An 18,371-nucleotide genomic window follows, 5' to 3' on the forward strand; every position below is an offset into this window, starting at 1 on the left:
CCTTGTTGGCAGGGTTAGATGACCCTGATCATCAGGAGGAGGTGGCTGGTATTAAAAATGAGGGTATGAGGAGTGAGTGTGGAATCCAGGTGATCCACTGGGTCTGTCTTCATCATTATGATTGTACATGTACAAGTGCAACAACCGCAGCTGGAGAGCATGTGACTAGGGAGCGCAGACTCTTTGGGGATGAGGGTCTAGTTCCACCACCAGGAAAGCCACCAAGACCAGTAGCGAGGGTAAGTGAAGGTGAGGGGATTCTAGATTGTACAGTGGAGAAGGGAAGCTGCATATCGTTTGTGGCCTGGAGCCCAACTGCTGAGGCTGGGGCTGTATCTTATCCTGCTCACGTGCCTCTTCTAGGTTTCTGAGCAAGAGAGGCCACCAGAATCCTGCACAAGCCACTTCCTGAGTGAGTATGGAGCAGGGGTCCTGAGAAGCACAAGAAGTAGGCTGGTGGACATGGGGGTGCACTGCCCAGACCCCCTTCAAAAAAGGGCTGCCTGCCAATCATAGGGAGGATGGCAGGCAGACAGCCTGCTGCCCCCAGCATCTTCAGGGTTTTCCCCAGCTGTGGAAGGTGTCTTGTCTTTCCCAGAACAATCCACATCTGGGGACCAGGTGTGATGAGAGCCAACAGGCCTGGCCATTTCTGCCCAGCAGGGCACAACTCTGATGGACCCTCCTCCACCCACAGCCCCCTGCTGGGTTGACCAGGCATTGCTGAGCCTGCAGTGGGTTCAGTTTCTCCCTCTCCCCATCCAGGCTTCATCTCCTTCCTTCCATAGGTGTTCTCCCTAATATGAGTTTGTACCTCAAATTCTGTTTCAGGGTTTGCCTCTACAGAACCCAACTTGTAGCCAGATTTATACTGAAAATTGAGTGGGGAAGCTTAGCCTTGGGCCCTACCTTAGTCTGCTTGGGCTGCTATAACAAATATACCATGGACTGGATGGCTTAAACAGCCCATGCTGATTTCTCACAGTTGTGGGGCAGGAAGTCTGAGACTAAGGCACCAACAGATTAGGTGTCTGATGAGGGTGCGCCTTCCTGGTCCATGGGTGGTGACTTCTAGCCATGTCCTCACACGGTGAAAGGGGTGAGCTCTCTGGGTCCTCTTTTATAGGGGCACTACTCCCACTCGTGAGGGTTCCCCCTCATGATGTAATCACTTACAGAAGGCCCCGCCTTCTAATACCATCACCTTGTAGGTTAGGATTTCAACAAATGAATTTTGTGGGGACACCAAGAGTCAGCCCATAACAGGCACTGTATGGCTGTACTGATAAGGGGAGCAGGCCTGAGGAAAGCCAATATGAGACTTTTCCCCCATCCTCCCTCACTAAAACCAATACATGCTGAGACCAAGAAACATCAAAGGAGGAAATTAAATTTTGGGAGTAAGGGGGGTATTCACATTGGAGTATTAAGCAGGAGACCACACCCTCAGCAGGGCATGATGTCACTTCTTTTGCCTCCCATCAAAGTTCTGGAAATAATTTGTGGTAGTGGGGAATGGCTAAGGACGAGATGCCTGTGAACTTTCTGGAACTGGGCAGAGGAAGCAATCACAGACGTAAGATTGCCTCTGCCTCCTGCATCACCCTGGAGCTGGCTCTTCCGTTGCCCCTGTGTGGGCTCCGCACAGGCCACGGGAAAAAGCAGCAGCAGCCCCAACCTCTGGCCACTTTGGCCACCACCCCCTCTTTGAAGCAAATATTTGTGAAAAAAAAAAATGTTGTCTATTCCCACCTTGAAGGGTGACTCAATCAATTCAGCGGACCAAGAAATCAACTAATTTCACTCTTTTTGTTAGTTTTTTAAAACCCACTTAATAGCTATTGCTTGACTCTGATGGAGAAGCAGTCTAAGAGCTTCCTGTGTCTCTAGCGAAAATTGCCGTAACTTTCTGAAAATAATTTATGAAAAATTGACTATATCAGCTATGCATAAGCTTTCCTATGATTCTACATTTACCCAAACTTGCACAAACATTCTTTCTTTATCTTCACAACTCTCTTACAGAAGGGGAGAAAATTGTCCTTTAAAGATCTAGAAGCTCACAGGGCTTAAGTGACTTTTAAGATCAGGAAGCCAAGAGTAACAGAGCACAACTAATTTCACCACGGCCAGAGACGAGAAATGGAGAATGTCATAATCCCAGCTACCAGCCAGGTTCCCTAAGGATCTTCTTGTAAAGTTTGTTTCATTTTTATCTTGCCTGCAAATGAAAAATTATCCACACAGCATAGTAATCTGAAAAGAGACACTGAAATAATAGAATATTTTAGTTGTATGCATGCTGACATTTGGTAACTGTTAATTAGCTAAAGCTATAAATAAATGAGATGTCATCAAGGTGTCAGAATGCAAGAAGGATCATTCTTACATGTGTAGTCTTTAGCATAAAAAAAAAACATTATTGGCACCTCAGCCCATCACTACCTTTTAGCAGCTAAAATGAAGCTTGCCTGTAGCCCTGCATAACCTGGGAGCTGGGACAGCCAGGATCCAGTTTGACACGTGGCTCATGGGAACAGAGAGGAGAGGGAGAGGCTGTTTGCTGAGCAGCTACTATATGCCAGGTGCCGGGCACCTGGCAGTGTGCATTATACACATTTTTGACAATCTTGACAATGACCCTGCCACCAAAATCCTGTGTTTCTCGAATTACAGAGCTGAACCTCAGAGAGGAAGGAGGTAGCTAAAGATCACTGTTGCCAGTTTCTCCTCCATAAACTCACCTTGAACTCCACTGATGGGCATATGTTTCTAAGACAGAGTTCTGTTCATCAAACCACTCATTTCATAGCACCATACTCATCAATGAACACCTTCCGATTTTCCGTGGCACTGGCCTGGCATTAATCTGCTATTCAGGGCCTTAGTGCTGATTTCCTGTAAACCTCCACTATTTTGTGCCTACTCCAATTTTTGCATGCTTTTCCTCCCCACTGGGATGTCCTTTCCTCCTCATTTTTGCTTGGTCAAAGTGTTTACACCCTTCAAGGCCAAATTCAAAGACTACCCCCCTCCTTCACCTGTCCCAGTAGCATTTATCTATCCCACAGGTTTTTTTCTCCTTCAAGTGTTGGCCCCAGGGTTCCTTCCTTGGTGAGACCCACCCTGACTCTCCCAGGAAAATTCAGATATTCCTTCCTCTGGGCTCTCACACACTTCACCCCTAGTTCCATTGTGGCACACCATGTAACCTGCCCAGATACAAATGGAAGCAAATGGCAACATGATAGTATCTTGCAATGGTGAGCCTTAACTCTTGCTTTCTTTTTCCACCAGGTACCACAGTCTTAATTCTAAGCATATGTTCAGGCAAGCCATCTGTTTACAACACCATTTGGGTCATGTTTTACAGTCAGAACTTAATGAAAAAGACAACAAAATGTGTGAACATCCTACAAAAAAATAGGCATAGCATAGATATTAAAACAGGAAGAAAGCTGCTAAGGATGGCCTGTTAGAGAGCGTGAGCTGTAGCATTATGCTGCTATTCCCATGGTATACAAACAGGGATCAAATGCTCCGTCTGACTTGGTTATGGTGGGAGCCCAGAGTCAGCTTAGCCGGAGACATCCCTAGGCCGGGCCAGTCTGATTCTCTTGTGAGCCCCGCAGTGTTCTCCTCCCATGCGATCTCACCTGCACTCGTGCTTCTGATTCTTGCCCTAGAACTCTGATTTTTTTTTTTTCCCAGTATTAAGACTTCTTCACCTAAATCCAGTTAGGTTTACTACTATTATAAATAAGCTTCACATGAAGGCATCTGCCATTACCTATGAAAAAGATTTGGATTCAAAACAAAGGAATATACACTGTACAACTTTTTTTCTTTCATTCTGATGTCATTACAGATATTATCGGTTTTATATGTTAAGTTTTGTATGGCAATATATATCTCTAAACATATTTCCTGAATATAGTTCAAATGTTTCTCTATGATATTTTGATACCTTAAGGTATATATTTAAAGTATATACTTCAATAATGAGGAAACAGACAAAAGCAAATCAACATGGATGGCAAAGGACTAAATATGAGACATTACAACCTCTGAAAAAAAATACTCGCGACTATGAGCAGATCTTGGTCAAGTCATTTAACTTCCCTGAGGCTCATTCTTCCCATGTGTAATATTTCAATAGCAGTTGCTCTGTCAAGCTGTTTGAGATCAAATGAGATGATGTAAAAACACGTGGCAAACTGTGAAGCAATGCAAAAAATAAATGGTATTATCATAGGCCAAAAGATCTCAAGTTTCTGATGGTCTCTATAACAAATAAAGTTATGGCCTGCTCCTTTTGCATTCACTTGAGAACTCCCAGTTTTGGTCAATTAGATTGTTATGGACAGAACGGAGCCAAAATTTATGCAAAGAGAATATCCCTAAGTTTTAGCATCCAGAATTGTATAGTTTGTTGTGAGTGGGAAACAACTGCTTGAAGGGGTATACAGAATACCAAATAATGAACTAGTATATTAAAAATCCAGTATTTCAGTAATAAGACTTCTTTATCCAAAGACAGGTTTAACTCTAACTAGGCTTAGGCTACCTCTTGATATTTACTAAAAATAAATAGGGGCAGACTTCTCAAAAACCCTGGTTCCCGGCCTTTCCTCAGTCTCTTCTAGAGAGACTTCCATTCCCTCACCATTGGCTATCACATAGCATAGTAACATTAAAAGTACTATCTCTTATAACAGCTCAAAAGAGTTTTAAAAGCATAAAGAAGCATGATATTTAAGCCTTAGTCTGTATTCACGCTTTGCTCCAAATGCAAACAGTATCTCGCATCTTTCTTTATAAAGTCCTAAAACAGCTACATAATGCTGCAGCACGCATTCTCTGTGACCAGGCAACCTTTTGCAGCTGTTTTAATAGCCTGCTAAACCAATGAGAAGGCTCTTTCAGCCCCTTAGTAGGAAAAGTCATTTCTTGCTTACGGTCAGCACTAACATTGATTCCCAATTGCTCAGCCCAAGGCCTACCTATAGAACACCATTAACCATTCTTCAGACTAGAGCGGTCAGGACACTAAAGTTTAACCATTTCATATCCATGTTCTCTGGGTAACTGTAGCAATCACTTTGTATTTCAGTCCATCTGTGTACATGTCTATCTCCCCCTAGAGATGGTAAGCTCTTAAGAACACACAATGAGGACTTTCCATCTTCATATTCTCAGCACCAGCACACAGCCTGGCACAGAATAGATGCTTACAGATTGTTGTGTAAATGAAGAGATTATTTGTATCCAACATACTTCATCAGATTTCATCTTTAGATCTCACTTCCAGCTCAGTACCTGCACAGGTAGACTAGAGAACTCAAATCCAAATGCCTGCTGGGACCAAGAAGGCGGCCTCAATGAAAGAAGACAACCTAGGGTCGTGGGATGCAGAGATCAGGAGATCACCTGCCCATCTAAAGAGAGCAGCTCCTTAGGCCCTCATGATTACTGGCATGTAAGAACACAGGCCAATTGTGGCTAGACCCTCTGATTGTTCAAAAGAATCTAGAAAATGTGATTCTCAGCTGGGCGTGGTAGCTCATGCCTGTAATCCCAGCACTTTGGGAAGCCAAGGCAGGCGGATTACCTGAGGTCAGGAGTCAGAGACCAGCCTGGCCAACATGGTGAAACCCTGTCTCTACTAAAAATACAAAAGTAGCTGCATGTGGTGGCGTGTGCCTGTAATCCCAGCTAATCAGGACTCTGAGGCAGGAGAATCATTTGAACCTGGGACACGGAGGTTACAATGAGCTGAGATCATGCCACTGCACTCCAGCCTGGGTGACAAGAGTGAAACTCCATCTAAAAAAAAAAAAGATAGAAAATGGGATTCTCACTTGAAGTTTCCCTGCACAGGTCAAACAACACAGACCTGTAGCTTAAATCCTCTTACCAGTCTGCTCTGTGCATTGCTTCTACTAGATATTCAGTGACCGGTTAAGTAGCTAAGAGGTAAGTCAGGACCTACTCAGATAAGTTCCATTCTGGTGGAAAGTGTGACTTGGCCCTGGGACCCCCATAACACATTGTCACATTTCCAAAGAGTTAGCCCTGATTTTAGAAACAGGGATCCTAGGGGCTTCACATTCCTCTTTTTGTCTGTTGTGGTCTATAAAGGGTTTCAAATTATTGCTCTACAGGCTCTAAGACCTGGGCTCCTGTTCCCTTTAAGACTAGCTTTGGCTTTACAAACTAGCAAGCTGTATTTTAAAGCTGGTCCCTGAAGTTAAGTGTATACTGCATTAGAACATATGTCTTATCGATTTGTGGAGCCTTCATTCCAGTGAATTATCTCTTGCTCATTATCAACCAACGACCTTGTTTGTGCATTTGGCAAAAGCAAGGGGAAGAGGAGGATGTGGACTCATTCTTGGCAAGTAGGTGCCTTAAAGGACCCCACCCGGCACCCCCTTGCTCTGAGACATAAAATACCTTTTGTATTAAAGCACAGAGCAGACCTCTTCATCTCGAGACCATTCCCAAGGAATCAGAAGCCACTGATGTGTATCAGGACTTTAAATTGTTTTGTCAATGTGCCTTAAATTGCAATTATCTGCATTAAATTCATTAGCCATTGTATGACCTAATTATCCCATGTTTGCAGAGATTTCAGAATTTACGAAGCTTCCCTTCCTGAGCAACATAATTTTGTAGGAGCCACACCTCTGTCTCCATGCTCTTGCCAATGCTTCAAGGTGGCAGGCGTGCTGAGTCACAGCAGGATAGTCTTTGAAGCCCAGGGACACACTTGGCCTGGACAGGGGAGGTGATGATGAAGAAAAGAAAGCCTGTTGCCCAATAAACATCAAAGGGTGGGTTGCACCATCCTGCTCTTGCCTACAGATTTGACCCAGGCTTCAGGATCCTCCTTCCCTGGACTTCTGACTCAATGAAGCCCAGCTACTGCTCCAGTGGCCCCATGTGCTCTGAGGAACCCAGAGGTCCCAGTCTACCATCTGTGTTCCGTAATTATCTGAAGGTGGGATGAGTCCTCTTAGAATTCCTAATCCCCCATTGTAACAGGAGGGGCTGTGCCCAATGATGGCACAGAATCACAGAATGTGTGGACCTCTAGAACCATGGGGAACACCTGGTCCAACTCGTTTCTTTTCTACATGGAAAGACTGAGGGCCAGAGAATTTAAGTTTCTCACCCATCTGGGAAGAGAGAGTGCTATGTCTCAAGTTGAGGCCCAGGACTCCAGGTTTGGTACTTGTCCTCCACCTTCTAGGTGCAACACTTGGAGATCTGTCTCTGAGTAATTCAGGAGGGCCCTTCCTGCAGTGAGATTGGGGCATATCTTCCAAATAAGGCTGGTTGGGAGAAGGAGGCTCCTAGAGTCATTTGTTCCTTTGCTCCTGTATTCTACAGATGTCTATGCATGCCTGCTGCAGGTCAGGCTGTGTGTTCCCAGTGATCAGGAAAACAGAGTCCATATTCCCATGGAGTTTACAGATCAGTGGGGGAGACAGTATTAAAATAATTACATAAATGAACACACAATTATCCACTTGTGAAAGGAAGGGAGGAAGGAAGGAGAAGGAAGAAAGGGAACACAAAGTGTTATGAGTATAATATAGAATAATGGGAATCAGGAATGACTCCATCGCACAGATGGAGCAAAAATTGTGATCTGAAGAAAGCTAGCAGCAACTAGACCTAGAGGAGGGAAAGAACATCTACACAGAGGCACGGGGGTGGGGTTCATGCTCTGTGGATGCTCAGAGGGAGTGGATTTCCAGGATTGATGCCAACTGATGTGAGGAACAGCGTGAACAACTGAAATAACGTTTCACACTTTGCAAAGAAGCAAGACCAGATTCCACTTAAAGGAACTAGAATCTGAATTTACTAGGAGGCAGTGACAGAAGGAAAAGCACGTGATTTGGAATCAGAAAGATTTTGGTTTCAATTCTAGCTTCATCAATTACAAGCTGTTGACCTGAGCAAGCCACTTCAAGGTTCAATTTCCTCATTCATGACACTACAGTAAAAATACCACATAGGGTTGTTGTCAGGGATTAAACATTTTGTACAGCTCTTGGCACAGAGTAAGTGCTTGAATTCATTTTCTAGGGCTGCCATGGCAAAATATCACTTACTGGGTGGCTTAAGCAACAGAAATTTATTTTCTCCTGGTTCTGGAGGTTGGAAGGCCAAGATCAAGGTGACAGCAGGGTGGTTTCTGGTGAGCCTCTCTTCTTGGCTTAATAGACAGTGCCCTTCTTGCTGTGGGTCTTTCTCAGTCCACACGCACTCCTGGCATCTCTTCCTCTTCTTATATGGACAGCAGTCATGCTGGATTAGGGCCCACTCTTACGACCTCACTGCACCTCTATTACATCTTTAAGGCCCTATCCCCAAATACAGTTACATTGGGGGTTAGGGATTCAGCCTGTGAATTTTAAGGCGACATGATCCAGTTGGTAACAGTGCTGAATAGAAGTCATCATTTCTTTCTTCAATTTTTCTCTACCAAATGTAAAAGCAATGATAGAAGAAAATGGAGTGATGCTTTTACAATACTTTAAGAATTAGGATGTTCTCCGAGAGTGCTTCTTAGTGAGTTACTTCTTAGTGAGGTCTACAGTATTTCACTTTACAACCATCCACCCTTAAGTGATAAACCTCACAGGAACCCACTCTGTGGTGAACACTTTCAAAAATAAAGAGGAAAGGGGGAAATTGGAAATGGAAAAACACCTGGGGATGCCTATGTGACCATCTGCTCACTTTAAAAAGTCATCAATGTCAAGAAGAATGTCAAGGATAAGGTAATAATAGAACAGGAGAAAATAGAATTAACTGTTGAGAATTGATTTTATTAACTAAAGCTGTGGCTCAAAAACAAGCTACAAATAACCAGAACTAAAAGGGATGGGAAAAGATAAAGTGGGATCAAAACTCAAATTGTACCAATGAAGAATGGGAGGGGAAAGAAGGAAGAAGGAAAAGTAGCAAAACCTCTAATATCTCTCAGCAGTTATGAAGGAGGGTTAAAAGTTGTCTTTGTCTGGAAAGTTTAAAAATGAGGGTTATAGCTTTAAGAATGTTAGTGGAGTGTCTCATAAATTGATCATAAATATTTTTATTTTAAAATTAGAGAGTAACCTCTTAAAAATACGTCTTTAGGCCGGGCGCAGTGGCTCACACCTGTAATCCCAGCACTTTGGGAGGCCGAGGCGGGCAGATTACGAGGTCGGGAGATCAAGACCATCCTGGTCAACATGGTAAAACTCTGTCTCTAATAAAAATACAAAAATTAGCTGGGCGTGGTGGCGCATGCCTGTAGTCCCAGCTACTCAGGAGGTTGAGGCAGGAGAATCACTTGAACGCGGGAGGTGGAGGTTGAAGTGAGCCAAGATCGCACCACTGCACTCCAGCCTGGGAGACAGAACGAGACTCAGTCTCAAAAAAAAAAAAAAAAAATCTTTAGACAGAAAACAAAGTAAAACATAGTCATTTATTGAACTATACATCAAAAATCAAAAGAGACGACAGAGGACAAGAAGACATAAAGTGAAGTGACAGCATGGTGGTTATGAAAATGGATATAAGTGGCCTGTCCCAAGCTATGTAAAGATTATAATTTTTAAAAGTTAGTGTTAAGTTGTCCATAAGATCTGCTTCTGCTTCAGTGGCAGAAGGGTAATAAAAGTTTAGAAATGAATTATTGGACCCAAATATGCCAGCTGAATTCAAATCAAAGAACAGCAGGATTAATTCTGGACAGCATAGTGCTTAAAAGTAAAAACTTTACATAAGATTTGCAAGTGTATAAAGCAAAAACTGTAAAAATACAAAAGAAATCAAACAAAAACATGCTTGGGTATAAGAATATAATTTACTGTTATCAGGCTATTACAGACCCAAGTATTTAGAAATGAGGAGCTAGAAAAAAATGGATGACACAATAAAAACAGTACATCTACTAGACTTATTTCAAATCTTGTAATGCAAAAATATGGATTACTTTTTCTTTTAAAGTATATGTAGTCGGTCTGTAAGCAAAAAATCATCATATGCTAAATCATAAAGAAAACACTGGTGAGTACCTTATGGCAGAATTTTTACAGCTAATATTTTCAGATCAAAATGCAATGAACTAAACATTCATAATATATGTTAAAAAGAAAAAATCTCAAATATATAGAAACTAAAAATAACATCCTACACGCTACTGTGTGTAAAACACGAGAGCAAGAGAGTGAGGCAATGAAAGCAAGAAGTGAGAATGAACTGAAAACAAATCCCATCTGGAGAAAATAGAAGAAATGAAATAATACCAGCAAAAAATGGAAACGAGAAAGAATGGAATGAGAAGGGGAAAAAAAGAAGAAGGCAGTAGAATGCAGGGACTACAAGCCCTATATCTCAGGTCAGGTGAACCTGGGTTTGCAGCTCCATTTCAACACACACAGCTCTGCAACTTTGGAACATTTAGTTCACTTCTCTGTGCCCTACTTTCTTATGTTTCCCATCTGTAAAATATAACAACTTTATATAAGATTGTTGTAAAAATTAAATGAAAGTAAATGCCTGGTAAAGCTCACAGCACAGTGTCTGGTAAATAATGGATAAGGGCTCACTAAATCTTGAGAGGCAGAATGTGGTCACGGCTGTTGTAAAAGTAGTGGTAATAGTAGTGTTACTAAAAACTAGAACTTTGAGAGGAAAACAAAACGATAAAACAGACAGGCTCCTGGTCGATCTTTTAACAATATCTGAATCACAAAACAGACCATTAGAAAGGAGAATGAGAATCTAGCACTAAGCGGAAAGGAAAAGTGTAAGGTATGTGGCAATATTACATATAGTTATATGATAAAGAATTTACAAATTTCAAGAATAGATATCCTTTACACATCTGTGTGTGTGTGTGTGCGCGCACGTGTACATGTTTGTGTGGGCATAAGCATGAGGATCACATAGCACATGTTCATATACCCCCAAAACAGGCAGAGCTAAAAGCAAAAAGAAAGCAAGGATATATGTCATTGTAATTTCTCAGTGATCCTTATGGATTTGTTGATAAACCTATCCAAATATTTAGAATACTCATAATCTCTATCCAATACCACTAATTCTTAACCAATAAAGAAAAATTTAATGCATCCTATTAATTTCAAATTTCCACACTTGCTGAAGAGATCACAAGGTCCCCAAACAAATTTCCTATTGATTAAAATCTACCTTAGAAAAAAAGTTTGAAACAAATTAGAAGAATATATCTGATAATATTTTTATGGGCTGAGGGTAGGGGATAATTTCTTAAAGATAACAAGCATAAATCATAATGAAAAATATTTTTAAATCTGACTACATCAAAATTAAAATCTTTGGTATGATAAAAAACAAAGTTAAATGAAAAGACTAGAAAATGTACTTGTGATATCTGTAGGGACAAATAATTAATTTCCAAAATATCTAATAAATTTCAAGTCAGTAAAGAAAAAAACACTTTGGGAAGCCAAGGCGGGCAGATCGTCTGAGGTCAGGAGTTCGAGACCAGCCAGACCAACATGGTGAAACCCCCTCTCTACTAAAAATACAAAAATTAGCTGGGCGTGGTAGTGCATGCCTGTAATCCCAGCTACTTGGGAGGCTGAGGCAGGAGAATGTCTTGAACCAGAGAAGCAGAGGTTGCAGTGAGCCAAGATTGCGCCACTGCACTCCAGCCAGGGTGACAGAGTGAGACTTCGTGTCAAAAAAAAAAAAGCAAAGACAATGACCTGGTGATTCTGAGATGAGAAAATTGGTGGTTCATAAACATGTGAAAAGATATCCAAGCTCACCAGTACTCAAGGAAAGGCAAATTAAACAAGGAGATAACATTTCCCACTTAACAGGTTGGCAAAAAACAAATTTTAATTGTCAATATTGGTTTTGCTGAAGCTAGGGGGAAACGGATACTCTCATCCTCTGCTGGCTGGTATTTAAATTTGAATAATAACGTTCAGAGCAAATTGACATTATCCAGGATCATTGAAAACATTCATGCTGTGACCCAGCCATTCAGTTCCAGGTCTACACCTTGGATAATCGTGGGCACATATTCTGTAAAAAGACACACTCACTATGGGATTGTTTAAAACAGCAAAAAGAATTGAACTGCATTTAAATAACAATAAAGAAATACATAAATAAAATGTAGTGATAAAAGTCCAATTGTTGAATGTTCCATGCAGCATATTACTTTCAATGGAAATGTTAGGAAACACAAAAGAATGCTATAAATCTTTCATAGATTTGTATGTTTGTTTGTAAAACCATAAAAGATAGACTGGAAGATACTATAATCAATTCATGACAATGATTCCCTCTGGACACCTGAGACAAGAATGACACTGGGGATGTAAAATAAGGGGACTTCTTTTTTATTTAACTGTGAAAAAATACACATAAATGTTACCATCTTAACCACTTCTACATGCACAGTTCAGTGGCATTTAGTACCTATACGTTGTTGTGCAGCCACCATCCATCTCCAGAATGCTTTCGTCTGGCAAAACTGAAACTCTGAACATATTAAGTGCTAACTTCCCATTTCACTCTCCCTCACTCCCTGGCAACCTTCATTCTTTCCGTCTCTGTGAATTTGACCAGTCTGGGTAGCTTATATGAGTGAAATTATAAATATTTATTTTTTTGTGACTGGTTTACTTCACTTAGCATAATGTTTTCAAGGTTCATCCATGTTGTAGCATGTGTCAGAATTTGCTTCCTTTTTAAGGCTAAATAATATTCCATGGCATCGATATGCCACATTTCATTTATCCATTCATCTGTTAGTGGACACCTGGGGTTGCTTCCACCTTTTGGCTCCTGTGAGTAATGCTGCCATAAGCATGATGTGCAAATATCTTTTGAGCCCCTGTTTTTAATTCTTCTGGGTATATATCAAGAAGTAGAATTAAGGGGAACATTTTTTATCTTGAAATTTTCATATATTTTAGGAAACACGAAACAAGCCTTGAAGGAAATATACCAGGATGTTGACAACTTTCCAATTCAAGGCGTTGTACTACTTTTTTGCAGTTTTCTCCACTTTGCAGATTTCTCAAAATAAACAAATTATAATAAAAAAGAAACTCTTTTAAAAGAAATCACATAACCAGAAAGACTAGAAACTAAACCAGTCACTCTTATGTATATTAAAAAAACCTTAAACTACAAACTAAAGAAAATCAATAATAAATAAAAGAATGTACTACGGACCCAATGAGGCTTATCCTGTGAATGAGAGAATGAAGCCTTAGTAGGGAGAAATCTATTAGAAGTCACTACCAGACCAAGGAAGAAAAGTCTCATGGTCGTTTTAATAGACGTGAAAATCTTATTTGCTCCAGTTAGTTTGATCAATTCTAATAAAATATGCTTTGTAACATGGATAAACGCATGTTCTTTAGAAGCAGCTAAATGCATGGTCTTTGGAGCCAGATGCCTGGATTCATGTCCTTTTTCTGTTATTGACATGGGCAGTTACCAATCTCCTTGTGCCCCATGACCCCTCTGTAGCATGGAAATAATGATTTCATGTGAGGATTATATGAAGTCACATATGTAGAAAGAGCCTAGAACAGTGCCTGGCACACAATACCACACAGTAGACACCAATATCAGTGTTTGTGCTGCTGGCGTTGTTAACAATAAAAATAATATCTCTAGCTCAATATCCTCAGGATTATGCTCAAAGGTGACACTGTACCAAAAACTTTCCACTTACCTCAGGAACAAAGACTGCTGTCTACCACCATTTTTATTACAGAGTCTTGAAACAACATAAGAAAGAAAAGACAGTTAACAGTGATATAGATTAATTAGAAAGAGACAAAGTGCCATTATATGCTGATGCTGTGACTCCATATCTACAAAAGCAGGGTTTTTGTTTTTGTTTCTGTTTGTTTTTTAAATGCCCATGCCCATTTTATTAATAAAAACTAACAGTGCCAAGTTAAACAAGTCAAACAATTAAAGTCTCTTTATATTCCATAAAATATTACAGAAAAGTTTGTGTTTCAATAAAAAGACTATCATTTTAGAACAGGCAGCTAATAGCAACTGTGCAGTTAATGGGTTTTGTGAATAAATTTTAAAAGAGACTATGGCCTGTCCTTAAATTCCTTTTTCTTTTTATAAAAAAAGAACTATTAAAAATTATTGACAAATTTTGAGTTAAAAAATTGTTAAAACATTCTCTATATTTAATTTCAATTTTATAATAGATTACAGGAAGATGCTTATGAAACAAATACATTTGTTTCAGTACATGTCTTTAAGTGAGAGAATTATAAGTATGTAAACAACTATATAATAAAAAGTTTCCGAACACTGCCTGTAAGAAATCAGGCAAATTTTACCATAAGCAATAAACCATTCCAAGCCTTCCAGATAGTCTCCATAGCCGCACCAGCATGGCAATAAGCTTTAACCAAACAAAAACAAACAAAAACACTTTGCAATTTGTTGCTGCAAAATAGAGAGGGAAAAGAGTGTATAAACATGATGGAATCACAACAGCCAATATAATTTAAGGGACAATAAAGTCAATAAGGTTGATGGTGTTGATTATTTAGAAAGTCGAATTCTGCTGTTTGCTTGGGGCTGTTTAGAAAGTCAAATTCTGTTCAGTCTGATGGTAGTTTCTTTTGCTGTACAGAAGCTCTTTAGTTTAATTAGATCCCATTTGTCAATTTTGGCTTTTGTTGCCATTGCTTTTTGTGTTTTAGACATGAAGTCCTTGCCTGTGCCTATGTCCTGAATGGTATTGCCTAGGTTTTCTTCTAGGGTTTTTATGGTTTTAGGTCTAACATTTAAGTCTTTAATCCATCTTGAATTAATTTTTGTCTAAGGTGTAAGGAAGGGATCCAGTTTCAGCTTTCTACATATGGCTAGCCAGTTCTCCCAGCACCATTTATTAAATAGGGAATCCTTTCCCCATTGCTTGTTTTTGTCAGGTTTGTCAAAGATCAGATGGTTGTAGATGTGTGGTATTATTTCTGAGGGCTCTGTTCTGTTCCATTGGTCTATATCTCTGTTTTGGTACCAGTACCATGCTGTTTTGGTTACTGTAGCCTTGTAGTATAGTTTGAAGTCAGGTAGCGTGATGCCTCCAGCTTTGTTCTTTTGGTTTAGGATTGACTTGGCAATGCGGGCTCTCTTTTGGTTCCATATGAACTTTAACAAATTTACAAGAAAAAAACAACCCCATCAAAAAGTGGGTGAAGGATATGAACAGACACTTCTCAAAAGAAGACATTTATACAGCCAAAAGACACATGAAAAAATGCTCATCATCACTGGCCATCAGAGAAATGCAAATCAAAATCACAATGAGATACCATCTCACACCAGTTAGAATGGCAATCATTAAAAAGTCAGGAAACAACAGGTGCTGGAGAGGATGTGGAGAAATAGGAACACTTTTACACTGTTGGTGGGACTGTAAACTAGTTCAACCTTTGTGGAAGTCAGTGTGGCGACTCCTCACGGATCTAGAACTGGAAATACCATTTGACCCAGCCATCCCATTACTGGGTATATACCCAAAGGATTATAAATCATGCTGCTATAAAGACACATGCACACGTATGTTTATTGCGGCACTATTCACAATAGCAAAGACTTGGAACCAACCCAAATGTCCATCAATGATAGACTGGATTAAGAAAATGTGGCACATGTACACCATGGAATACTATGCAGCCATAAAAAAGGATGAGTTCATGTCCTTTGTAGGGACATGGATGAAGCTGGAAACCATCATTCTCAGCAAACTATGGCAAAGACAAAAAAGCAAACACCACATGTTCTCACTCATAGGTGGGAATTGAACAATGAGAACACTTGGACACAGGAAAGGGAACATCACACACCGGGGCCTGTCATGGAGTGGGGGAAGCGGGGGATAGCATTAGGAGATATACCTAATGTAAATGATGAGTTAATGGGTGCAGCACACCAACATGGCACATGTATACATATGTAAAACATATGTAACATACCTGCACGTTGTGCACATGTACCCCAGAACTTAAAAGTATAATAATAATAATAATAATAATAATAATAATAAAAAGTCGAATTCTGCTGTTTGCTTGGGGCTGTTTAGAAAGTCGAATTCTGCTGTTTGCTTGGACACCATACCACTGAACAAACTCCACAGAGTCTGGCCATCTGCCAGCGGGGGCGCCGTCCAAACTCACGGCAAATAAAAGGCATCAGGTGCTCACCATCCACAACAGGAGGGCGTTTCATTTTCATGGATGTGGATGAAATACAATTTCTTCAGCAAACTCAGCAAAAACTGTTCAGGGGCAAAAATGAACTCCGCACTTAAAGAAAAACAGAAAATGAAAACAAAATCCTAAAAAAGTAAATAAACGCTCTGCATCTGCACACTGGATCAAAACACACATCCACAGCACATCCTAATCCTAGGGGAAACAATCCTTGCTTATCAGAGGTGCATATCTAAATTCAATAGCTTACCAATATTTTCTTGGGAGTAGGCCAAAAGGAAACAGAAAACCCACATTAAAAAAAAAAAATCTTTTCCCTAAACGTTTTCCTGAAGCTGAATTTGAAGTGGGGAGGACGTCAGTCGTCCTCCTCATTCTCTTTGACGTCATTATCCTCCTCGTCGTCCCCTCCGACGTAAGACACCGGGGTCTCCACCCTGGAGCTGCTGTACTGAGACCCATTGGAACTTTGTGGCCAGCGTCTCATCTGCACCATTGGTCAGGTCACTGGCAGAGAACCTCGTGCCGTTCGACGTGGAACCTGCCATCGTGATGAACACGCCTCCCACAGTTCCCTGAGCCATTTCTGTCACGTACCGCTCCAGAGTCTTTGGGACCAGACTTCTGGCCATTTTAAGGTCCTCAGCAGAGAAGCTCCCGGACTCCACCCGCTTCAGCACTTCTATGTCATCGTGGATTTGAAATGTGTTGTCAAAATTAAACAGATAGTCGAATTTGTCGTTGGAGATGCTGCAGTCGATGACCGTCTTCTTGCTGGTGTTGATGATGATGAAGGGCAGGTGGATGACCGAGTTGGCTGGCGGCGGCTGGCTGGCCTGCCGCTCCGCGTGCCGGTTTCTCTGCACCAGGTTCTTGAAGGCAATTTGCTGTAGAATAAGTTTTGAAGTTGAGACTGTTTCTGTTTTATTCTTTCAAGTCTCCTCTGTCTTTCCACCTCTAAGTTCTGACATTCCTAAGCCGAGTTGGTGGGCAGACCAATCCACTTGATCTCCTTTTTCTCCTTGGAGATGATGCTCACGGCCCTCAGCACGTTTAAGGCATCGTAGACGCGCCGTCTTACGTTCTGGTCATAAGCTGACTCGTTTGGTAAGATGTGCTTGTCGGCAGCACTGAACTCCGCAACCAGCTCATCCGCCACTTGGTTGTAGGAAGTGGTCCCTTTCCTCTGCACCTTCTCGCAGACCTTCATGGAGAAATGCCGCAGGCCCTTGCCATTCTCCTCTCCTTTTCTGTTGCGCTTCCCGGCAGACCAAGGTGAGGAGTCGGAAGGCTGGTTCTGAGAGGCAAAGTGAGTGCTGGGGTGTGTGGGCTTCCTACTGCCAGGGCGTTTGACGCTGCCGGTCTCTGAGGTTTTCCAATTACCACTTGCTGGGCAATGTTGACATTGGACTGTCCAGAGGTTTTTGCCAAGAGCTGCTCCCCGAGCGGGTTGACGGTGGAGGGGTGAACGGCCACGAGGGACACCACGCCTTTTCCAGGACTAAGGTTCTGGTCTATGAGGACCTTGAGGTCTCCATTGGCTTCAATTAGACCGGCATCTTTTGCCATGTTACCAGATCCGGGAAATCAATGCTACAAATGTTCACCTTCCCAGAGAAGAAAAATGATTTTTCTGGCTGCCCGGTCCGGGCGCGCGGGCGGGGGTGCGGAGAGAGTGCTGTGCGGGGCACGGGGTGGCGCGGGGAGGTGCGGGCCGGGGCCAGGCCGGGCGGTCCCGGCCCTGGCGAGGTCCCTGCCCTGGGCCGAGCGGCGCCAAAAGCAAGTTTTAACTGAAAACCTCCAGAATTAATTTTTTAAGTGTAGTAAATTAATCAGATACAAGATATACATATAAATAAAATAATAATTTCCTTGCACGTTACTAAAATGTAAATAAATCTCATCTAAATTATAGCAAAATGTACAAATTATTATACTAAACATATATTTCATGTAAGTGGCTTTATAAACAAAGCATCAAACTTTGGGACAAATTACAAGAAATTTGAATGAAAGTAAAATATAATTCATTCCTGGATGGTGCTATTCATGTTATTGTGGGATATGATGAGGTTTCTCTTCAAATAATCTGATCAATCTTTTATT

General features: G+C 41.3%; 1 long non-coding RNA gene and 1 pseudogene across 1 annotated transcript in view; both read right to left on the reverse strand.

The window, feature by feature from the left end:
• LOC100609426 (transcription factor Dp-1-like) overlaps positions 1–17,938 on the reverse strand; it is a 39,169-nt pseudogene extending 21,231 nt beyond the window's left edge.
• The window catches only part of LOC104002394 (uncharacterized), a 336,523-nt gene that overhangs the window by 86,748 nt on the left and 231,404 nt on the right, over positions 1–18,371 (reverse strand). The window lies entirely within an intron of this gene.

This window comes from Pan troglodytes, chromosome 16 (assembly GCF_028858775.2).
Source record: "Pan troglodytes isolate AG18354 chromosome 16, NHGRI_mPanTro3-v2.0_pri, whole genome shotgun sequence".
Classification (NCBI taxonomy): Eukaryota; Metazoa; Chordata; class Mammalia; order Primates; family Hominidae; genus Pan; species Pan troglodytes.